Below are 8034 nucleotides of genomic sequence, written 5' to 3' on the forward strand. Positions count from 1 at the left end.
GGTCTGGGGCTGCCCCTTCACTGGGTTCAGACCCCAGCTCTGGCCCACGGGGGCTATGGGACTTGGAGGCAGGTCACTAGCCCTCTCAGCTTCGGTACTCCCACCTGTGAGTGGGGAAGCTTGCTCCTGCAGCCCCAGTGGGCCTAGTACATCGTGACTCAAGACTCACTTGGCAGTGGCTTGGCTGCCTGGCTGAACTGCAGAGAGGGCCTGATACAGGGGCAGGAAAGGGCCCAGGTGAGGAGTCGGGGGCTGGGTGTCCAGACCCTGCCTGCATCGCTGGTCACCTCTTGTGAAAAGCTACTTGCTCTTTCTCGTCCAAGAACTGCCACTCAAAAGGAAGACTTGCGGGGCGGGGAGCTGGTAGGTTAAGCCTCTGCCTGTGATGTTGGCCTCCCATATGAATCCCAGCTGCTTTAGTTCGAGCCCAGCTCCCTGCTAATGCACGTGGGAAAGCAGTGGAGGATGACCCAAGTGCTTGGGCCCCTGCACCCACATGGGAGACCCCAAGAAGTCCCTGGCTGCTCATTAGCTCAGTTCTAGCCGTTGTAGCTATCGGGGTGGGGGGTGGGGAGCCAGCAGATGGAAGAGCTCTTTGTCCTTTATCTGTAGCTCTGCCTTTCAAATAAAAATAAATACTTTTTATGTTTTCTTTTTTTTAAGATACTTAACATTTTTAACAGTTCATGATACCAGTTAAATGATTTAAAAAAATTTTGTTGTTGTTGTTGTTGTTGTTGTTGTTTTTTGGAAAAGTAGAGTAATGAAGAGAAACAGGGAGACCAAGATTTCAATCTGCTGCTGGTTCACTCCCCAGATGGCCACAATGGCTGGAGCTGAGCTGATCTGAACTCAGGAGCCAGGAGCTTCTGAGTTTCTCATGTGGATGCAGGGACCCAAGGACTTGAGCCATTAGCAGAAGGCTGGATCAGAAGTAGAGTAGCTGGGACACCAAGCAGTGCCCGTAAGGGACGTACTGCAGACAGAGTATTAGCCTGAAATGCCACCGTACTGGCCCCTAAATCTTAAAAGGAGAGAGATGTTATGTCTTTTAAATCTCAAAATAACCCTACCAAATAGGTACTAACTACTGTCATTGTTGGGGTTTCTTTTTTTTCATATTTTATAAAAGAGGAAATTGAGGCCCAGGGATTCTAAGCCTCCTGCTGGGGCCTGAGGGACCCCTGTCCTGCAGTCCCAGGATGCCCACCCTTTCACTTGGCATCCCTTCCCCCACCTACAACTAAATGCTGGGTATATGAAGCAACTCAGGTCTGCCTGGGGATGTTTTTGCTGAGTCTTCTCCCCATCGTCTTCCTCTCTCCACTATCCTAAACGTCGGCCACTTCCCTTCCAGAAAACAAACTAGGAATAGCCACAATCACATCACCCTGGACATGGCCTAGGGAGATCATGGCTGCTGTGTTGGACTCATGGCATTCCCCGGAGCAGGTGAAGCCAGCAGGTGAGTACCCGTGCTGACAAGGCTGTGCTGAGTCAAGCGACGGGCTTTGGGCAGGCCCTTGCCCGGACGCACGGGCCGTGACAGTGGTCATTCTTGTCTTTAGTCCAAGGCTGCATCACATCTGTGTTTTCATTTCAACAAACTTCTCCCAGGTGGGAGTCTACCCCCACATCCCCATCACCCTCGTGGCTTTCCCAGAAGGGCTGTTGGCCCAGCAGGGGGGTGGCTGGTCCTCGGAGATCAGAGATGGTGTGAGCTCGCTCTTGGCTCAGCTGAGTGTTACAGCTCTTGCCCTTGGACCGTCCCTGGCTTTGTGACTGCTTCTCCTCAATTGCCTGGTTTGTAAAGTGAGGACAACAACAGTGTTGGGGTTCCCAGTGAGGTCCCTTGAGGCCTTGCTTACTGCAGTACCAGTGTGCACAGTCCTGTTAAGGGGCGCTCACAAAAATTCTAGAATTTGTACACACGCAACGGGTTCCTCCGCACTTTCTCAAGCTCTTTCCTGTTGACAGTGAAAGAAACAGTGTCCTTTTTGTGTGCCCTTGGGTCACAGAGGGAGGGAGAAAGCAGGAAGGAATGATGGCCACAACTGCAGGGGGAGAGGATGCTGTTTCCATTCACAATGTTTGGGGTTGAATGACCAGGAGCCAGGCACGTGTCAGGCAGCCCAGCTGATGATTAACCTGACCAACAAAGAAGTCCTCCCTGGCAATCGGTGTAGCAGTGCAGCACATTAAACCGCTATCTGCAATACTGGTATCCCATGAGTGGCTGTTTGAGTCCCGGCTGTTCTACTTCTAATCCAGCTCCCTCCTAATGCACCAATTAAGACTTGAAAGAGTGATTCCCCCCCCCCCCCCCGTGGGAGACCCAGCTGGAGTTACTGAAGTTACTGCCTGGTCCTCCGCAGCTCTTATGGCCATTTGGGGAAATGAACCAGGAGATTGAAGATTTCTCTCTCTCTCTCTCTCTCTTTTTTTCTGCCTTTTAAATAAATGAATACATCTTAAAATAAGAGCTTCCTTCCTTCTATCTGTTTCCTGAGAGAGGGCAGGAGATGGCCTGGGCAACGGCGTGGACCCACATGCTGGGAGAAGGCCTAGGGCCCAGGTGCCTGAGATTTGTGCCAGTAGGGATTGTCCAGGGCTGTTGCTGTGTGTGTGCCCCCTCAAATCCCAGAGGGGACAGAGCAGGCTGAGCCTCCCAGGAACCCCTGCCTCTCCCAGACTGCATGCCAGTGCCAGCAGCCTGGCTTTCCTATTCAGTTGGCTTTGCACACCCCAGGAGCTCTGGTCACAGGGGTGGAAGGGGGGCTTCCCTGACCTCGGCACACACAGTTGCAGGGGAGGGGGTGGGGTGGGGGAATGCACTGCCTTTGCAGAGTGCAAAGGAGTGGAAGGTACCCAGGTGCATGCGAAAGATGAGCCTGCCTACTCCAGTGAACCAAGCGAAGACTTCAAATACTCCCCAGAAGGGAAAAAGCTTTTCAGAGTCCCCGGGGCCCTCACGTGTTGGGCCAGCAGACCATTCAAACCTCTTCTGTAGACCCCGATCTCGCCCTGCTAGTCTGCATCAAAGACTAGCTCAACATGCTGCCGCAGCTCAGCTTGGTAAGGCTCATACTGCCTCCCTGCTCACAATCTGGGAAAAGCATGGAGGATGGTCAAGTGCATGGGCCCCTGCCATGCCCATGAGACTGGATAGAACTCCTGGCTTGTGACTTCAGCCTGGCCCATCCCCGTCCTTCATGGCTATCAGAAGAGGGAATGAGTGGATGGAACATCTGTGTGTGTGTGTGTGTGTGTGTGTGTGTGTGTCTGACTCAGAAACTCTGAAAGAAAGATAAAGCATAAAAGGAAGTCTGCACCTGCCAGTCTGCCATCATGACCTGAATGGAGAGCTTGCCTGCTCCCGGAGGAGCTGGTAACCTTCTCAGTGTGTCTGTCAGTGTCAGGAAGTTCTCTGAACTTGGAAGTTGTGCAATCAGCCACATAGAGCAGGGCGGAGGTGTTGTCAGATTTCAAAAGCTTGCCTGCTACAGTTGACACAACTCTTCTAAAACTTTGGTCTCAGCACCTTTACTACCTTAGGTGTTTATGGGATCCCAAAGAGCCCTTTTTTGGTGTGAGTTTCAACTACCAATATTTACTGTATTAGAACATAAATTAGAGGGTCCAGGGAGGGGAAGGGAGGATGGTGCTGTGGCTCACTAAGCTTCTTCCTGCAGTGGTGGCATCCCACATGGGTGCTGGTTTGAGTCCTAGGTGCTCCACTTCTGAACAGCAGATGGCCCAAGTCCTTGGGTCCCTGCAACCATGTGGGAGAATCAAAAGGGGTCCCCAGCTTTGGGTCAGCTTGACTCCGGTCATTTTGGCTCTTCAGTGGATAACAGATTTCTCTTTCTCTCTCCCTCATCTTACTCTGTGTCTATGACTTTTAAATAAAGAATAAATAATTTTTTAAAAAGAAAAAATTAACTGGGAACATAGAAATGTGTATTTAATAAGCCTTTTATGTGTTTTCGGAATTTTATTTGAAAGGTGGGGAGAGAGACAGAAACAGAGTCTGAGAGAAATACAGAAATCTTCCAACCACCGACTGACTCCTCCAATGTTCCTATCGCCCGAGGCCATGGCAGGCTGAAGCCAGGAGGCCAGAACTCCATGCGGATCTCCCAGCTGGGTGGCAGGAGCCCAAGTGCTGAAGACCTCACCTGCTGTCTCCCTGAGTGGGTATTACCAGGAGGTTGAAGCTGGAGCTCAAACTCACATACACCTGTGTAGGAATAGTCTTCCTACCTCCTGTGCCTCATGCCTCACCCCAGCCTACTATGTGTTAATAGCAGTAACATGGCATAGCACGTTAAACTTCCACCTGTGTCACTGGCATCCCAGATGAGTGCTCCTTTGAGACCTGGCTGCTTCATTTCCCACTCAGCTCCCTGCTAATGTAGCTGGGAAAGTGCCGTGACCCACATGGGAGACATGAAAGAAGCAGCTCCAGGTTCCTAGCTTTGGCCTGCCCAGCCCTGGTCATTGTTGCCATTTGGGGAGTAAACCAGCAGAAGGAAGATCTCGCTCTCTCTCTCTCTCTCTTTCTCTCTCTCTCTGTAACTCTGCCTTTCAAATAAAATAAATCTTTAAAAAGGAAGATACCTTTTCTTTTTAGCAAGCTTCTTAGCTTATGAGTAGCCATGGGGATGCTCCCACCTGCTCTGTGCACACACAACCCGGGTCACTACGTCACTGCAGTGAGAACACCCAAGAATGAACTTGCACTCTGGCTACATGTGTCCTTTGTGGCAAGTGCGACAGGAGCATGAAATATGCGCTTGTCCTTTTGGGGGCGGGGGGGAGTTGCAAATCCATGTTTTTTTTGATAAATGTTTTCTTTGACACAAATACTAAGGGGGTATGTTTATACAGTACAAAGTGAGGTTGGGCCACAGGTGTCAAAGTTATTAAAGGGCAGATCCCAGCGTGCCACCTGCATGGCCACCTGCATGGCCACATGCAGCCTTCCCTGACTTCTAGACCAGTGTCCAGGGCTGGGGTGTGATCCAAGGACTTCCCCAACTAAACAGGGCTCATGTGTGGTAACGTCATTCCCATGACGAAGTGTTCCCAGGGAAGAAGCCTAAACCTACCAAGGCCCTTGAAAAGTGACTGAGACTAGATAAGGTCACTTTCCACGGAGCTCTGGTGCATGAAGCCTGGCTTTGTAAGATGATGGAAGGGGGTTGGCACTGTGGTGCAGTGGGCTAAGTCCAAGTTACCTGCAGGTGCCAGTTGGAGTTCTGGCTGCTCTGCTCCCTGTCCAGATCCCTGCTAATGTGCCTGGAAGGCAGTGAGTGATGGTGTCATGTGGGAGACCCAGATCAAGCTCCTGGCTTCTGGCTTCAGCCTCGCCCAACCTGGGCTATTGTAGGGAAGTGATCAGCACGTCAGATTTCTCTCTCTTTCTGACTCCCCCCTCTCCCTGTAACTGCCTTTTAAATACATAAAATAAATTTAAAAAATAAGAGTGCACACACCTTGTCTCTCTCCCTGGGACTATGAAGCAAAAAGACCCTCCCAAGAAGGGGCCTCTCACCTTTGAACCTTCTGGCCTGTGAGCAGAGTAAATCTCTTTTCTTTCTAAAGTTGCTGAGCCTCAGGGTTTTGGTTATAGTGATACAGAATGTGATATACTGCTCTTCAAAGTAAACTGTCTTATTATTTTAAAAAAATTAAAATTTATTTGTTTGAGAGGCAGAGAGACATAGATAGAGACTGACAGAGATCCTGCTCCCTGGTTCATACCCTAAATGCATGCAATAACCAGCGCTGGGCCAGGCTGGAGCCAGGAGCCTTGAATGCCATCAGGGTCTCCTATGAGGGTGACAGGAAGCTAAGAACTTGAGCCACCACCTGCTTTCTCCCAGATGCACATGAGCAGAAAGGATTGGAAGCAGAGCCAGGACTTGACCCCAGGCACTCCAGTATGGGATGTAAGTTACCAATCGGTTACTTAACCACTGTGCTGAGCCCCCACCTGTATCTTCACTGTCTTATAGGTAAGGACCGTCTACGGCCATACCACCCTGAATGTGCCCGATCTCATCTGATCTCGGAAGCTAAGCAGGATTGGGCCTGGTTAGTACTTGGATGGGAGACCTTATAGGTAAGGACCCGGAAATTCGGACAGAATGGATGTGTAAATTGCAGAGTCAAAATTCCAACCCAGGCCAGTCAGGCCGATTTGGAAGCCGATCTGTCAGTGGAAGGCGGGCAGGCTGGATGGAGGGGCTTGGGGTCTCCCTCTGCCTCTTGCTTCCAGTCTTAAAGCCCCCCAGCAGTCACTTGGGAGTCAGGGTCTGCTCCCATGGAGGAGGGCTCCTGGCTGCTCTGTTCACTGCTGAATGTGCTATGTTTTTCAAATTTATTTTTGAGACAGAGAGATCTCCCATCTGTGGGTTTACTTTCCAAATGCCTGCCGCAGTGGGGCTGCTCTGCTGTTGGAGCTGGGAGCCAAGAGCTTAGTCCAAGCCACCCACGTGCAAGACAGGGACTCAACCATGTGATCCATCACTTCTCCTCCCAGGGAAGCTGGTGGCAGAAGCCAGAGCCAGGAATTGAACTCAGGGACTCTGATGGGGTCAGGGGGAGGGATTGGTGTCTCCACCACAGAGCTAAGCACTGCCGCCCACTGCCTCCCACTGCCTCCTGCCATGTGGTGGCCACTCAGCACCTTTGCTTTGGATGACTTGGTTAAAGTTTTCTGTGACCCGTGTGAAAGTTGTCAGAGGCCTTGTTTTCAAGATTTCCCAAGGCCCCAAAAATAAACATGTCATTTTACTCTAATTTCCTTCAACTTTTTGAAGTCCCCTCATATTAAACGCAGTGCCAGGTCTTGGCATTGCGCTACACCACCTGTGGCATTCAAAGGAAGCCTGTCATTCAGGACTCAGGGATCCTGAGACCTAAATGCTGGGTAACCACCTGTTGAGCCCCATTCACCCCAACATCGCTAAAGTCTGAGTCAGTGTGTGTGTGTGTGTGTGTGTGTGTGTGAGTGTGAGTGTTGTCAGGGAGTTCGGGGTAGCATTCCAGCAGCGCTGTCACTATCACACCTGGAAGTGGCCAGTACCTGTTGTTGTCTGCGGAAATGGAACCTTCCACCAAAGCAAGGCTACCGTGGCTTGAATGTTGGTTTGCAGGCCCCCACCAAAGGTCTGCAAGAAGCCACACTAAAGGGGGTGGTACCAGGACCTGGCAGGCTAGGCAGGCACGTGCAGTGCCGGCATCCGGTACAGGAGTGCTAGTTTCAGTTCCAGCTGATGCACTTCTGATCCAGCTCCCTGCTATTGTACCTCCGAAAGCAGCCAAAAATGGCCCAGGTGCTTGGGCTATGCACATGGGAGACCTGGATGGAGTTCCAGGCCCCTCACTGTTGTGGCCATCTGGGGAGTGAACCAGCAAATGGGTCTCTTTTTTTCTGATGGCCTGTCTCTCTTTCTCTACCACGCTGCTTTTCAAATAATTACAAGAAATCTTTTTTATCAGTAAGGAGCACAACTCCGGAGACGGGAAACCTGGACGATAACAAGGCCTTTTCAGTGGAGCAGGACGTGGCCAACCACAGGCTGGATATTCTCAATGTCCTGGGGATTCTTCCTTTGGCTTGGCCAGATCCCAAGGGGAGGGGTGTGGCCTGGGTTGGTCTGTGGGAATGGGCAATGCTATTTGGGCTGGTTCCCCAAATAGGGGGCAGGAGGCAGGGGTGGGGGTGGAGACTAAGGTGGGGAGCACTTGGAACACTCTGGTGATTATGACAATAGCAGGAAATGCGAACTGGATGCCTATTTTACACTGTGTGTCAGGTGCCATTCTGCACGCTGTGTGACTTATGTGACAAACCAGTGAGGGACAAGCATGGCACCCATTTCATGTGCAGCTGTGAAAGCTGACTATAGGGCTTCGGGCTGCTAAGATCTGCCAGTGGGGGCAAAAGGGCTGGAGGGGACACAAGGACACCTGGCAAAGATTGCAGGACAAATGGAGGCTGGGGTGGGCACTCGGGCTATGGGG

At 51.2% G+C, this 8034-nt stretch overlaps 1 pseudogene; it reads left to right on the plus strand.

The window, feature by feature from the left end:
* The first annotated feature begins 6029 nt into the window (after window positions 1-6029).
* Window positions 6030-6150, plus strand: LOC131479665 (5S ribosomal RNA; annotated as a pseudogene).
* Window positions 6151-8034: the final 1884 nt, after the last annotated feature.

The sequence above is a fragment of the Ochotona princeps genome, chromosome 2 (genome assembly GCF_030435755.1).
Source record: "Ochotona princeps isolate mOchPri1 chromosome 2, mOchPri1.hap1, whole genome shotgun sequence".
Lineage (NCBI taxonomy): Eukaryota > Metazoa > Chordata > Mammalia > Lagomorpha > Ochotonidae > Ochotona > Ochotona princeps.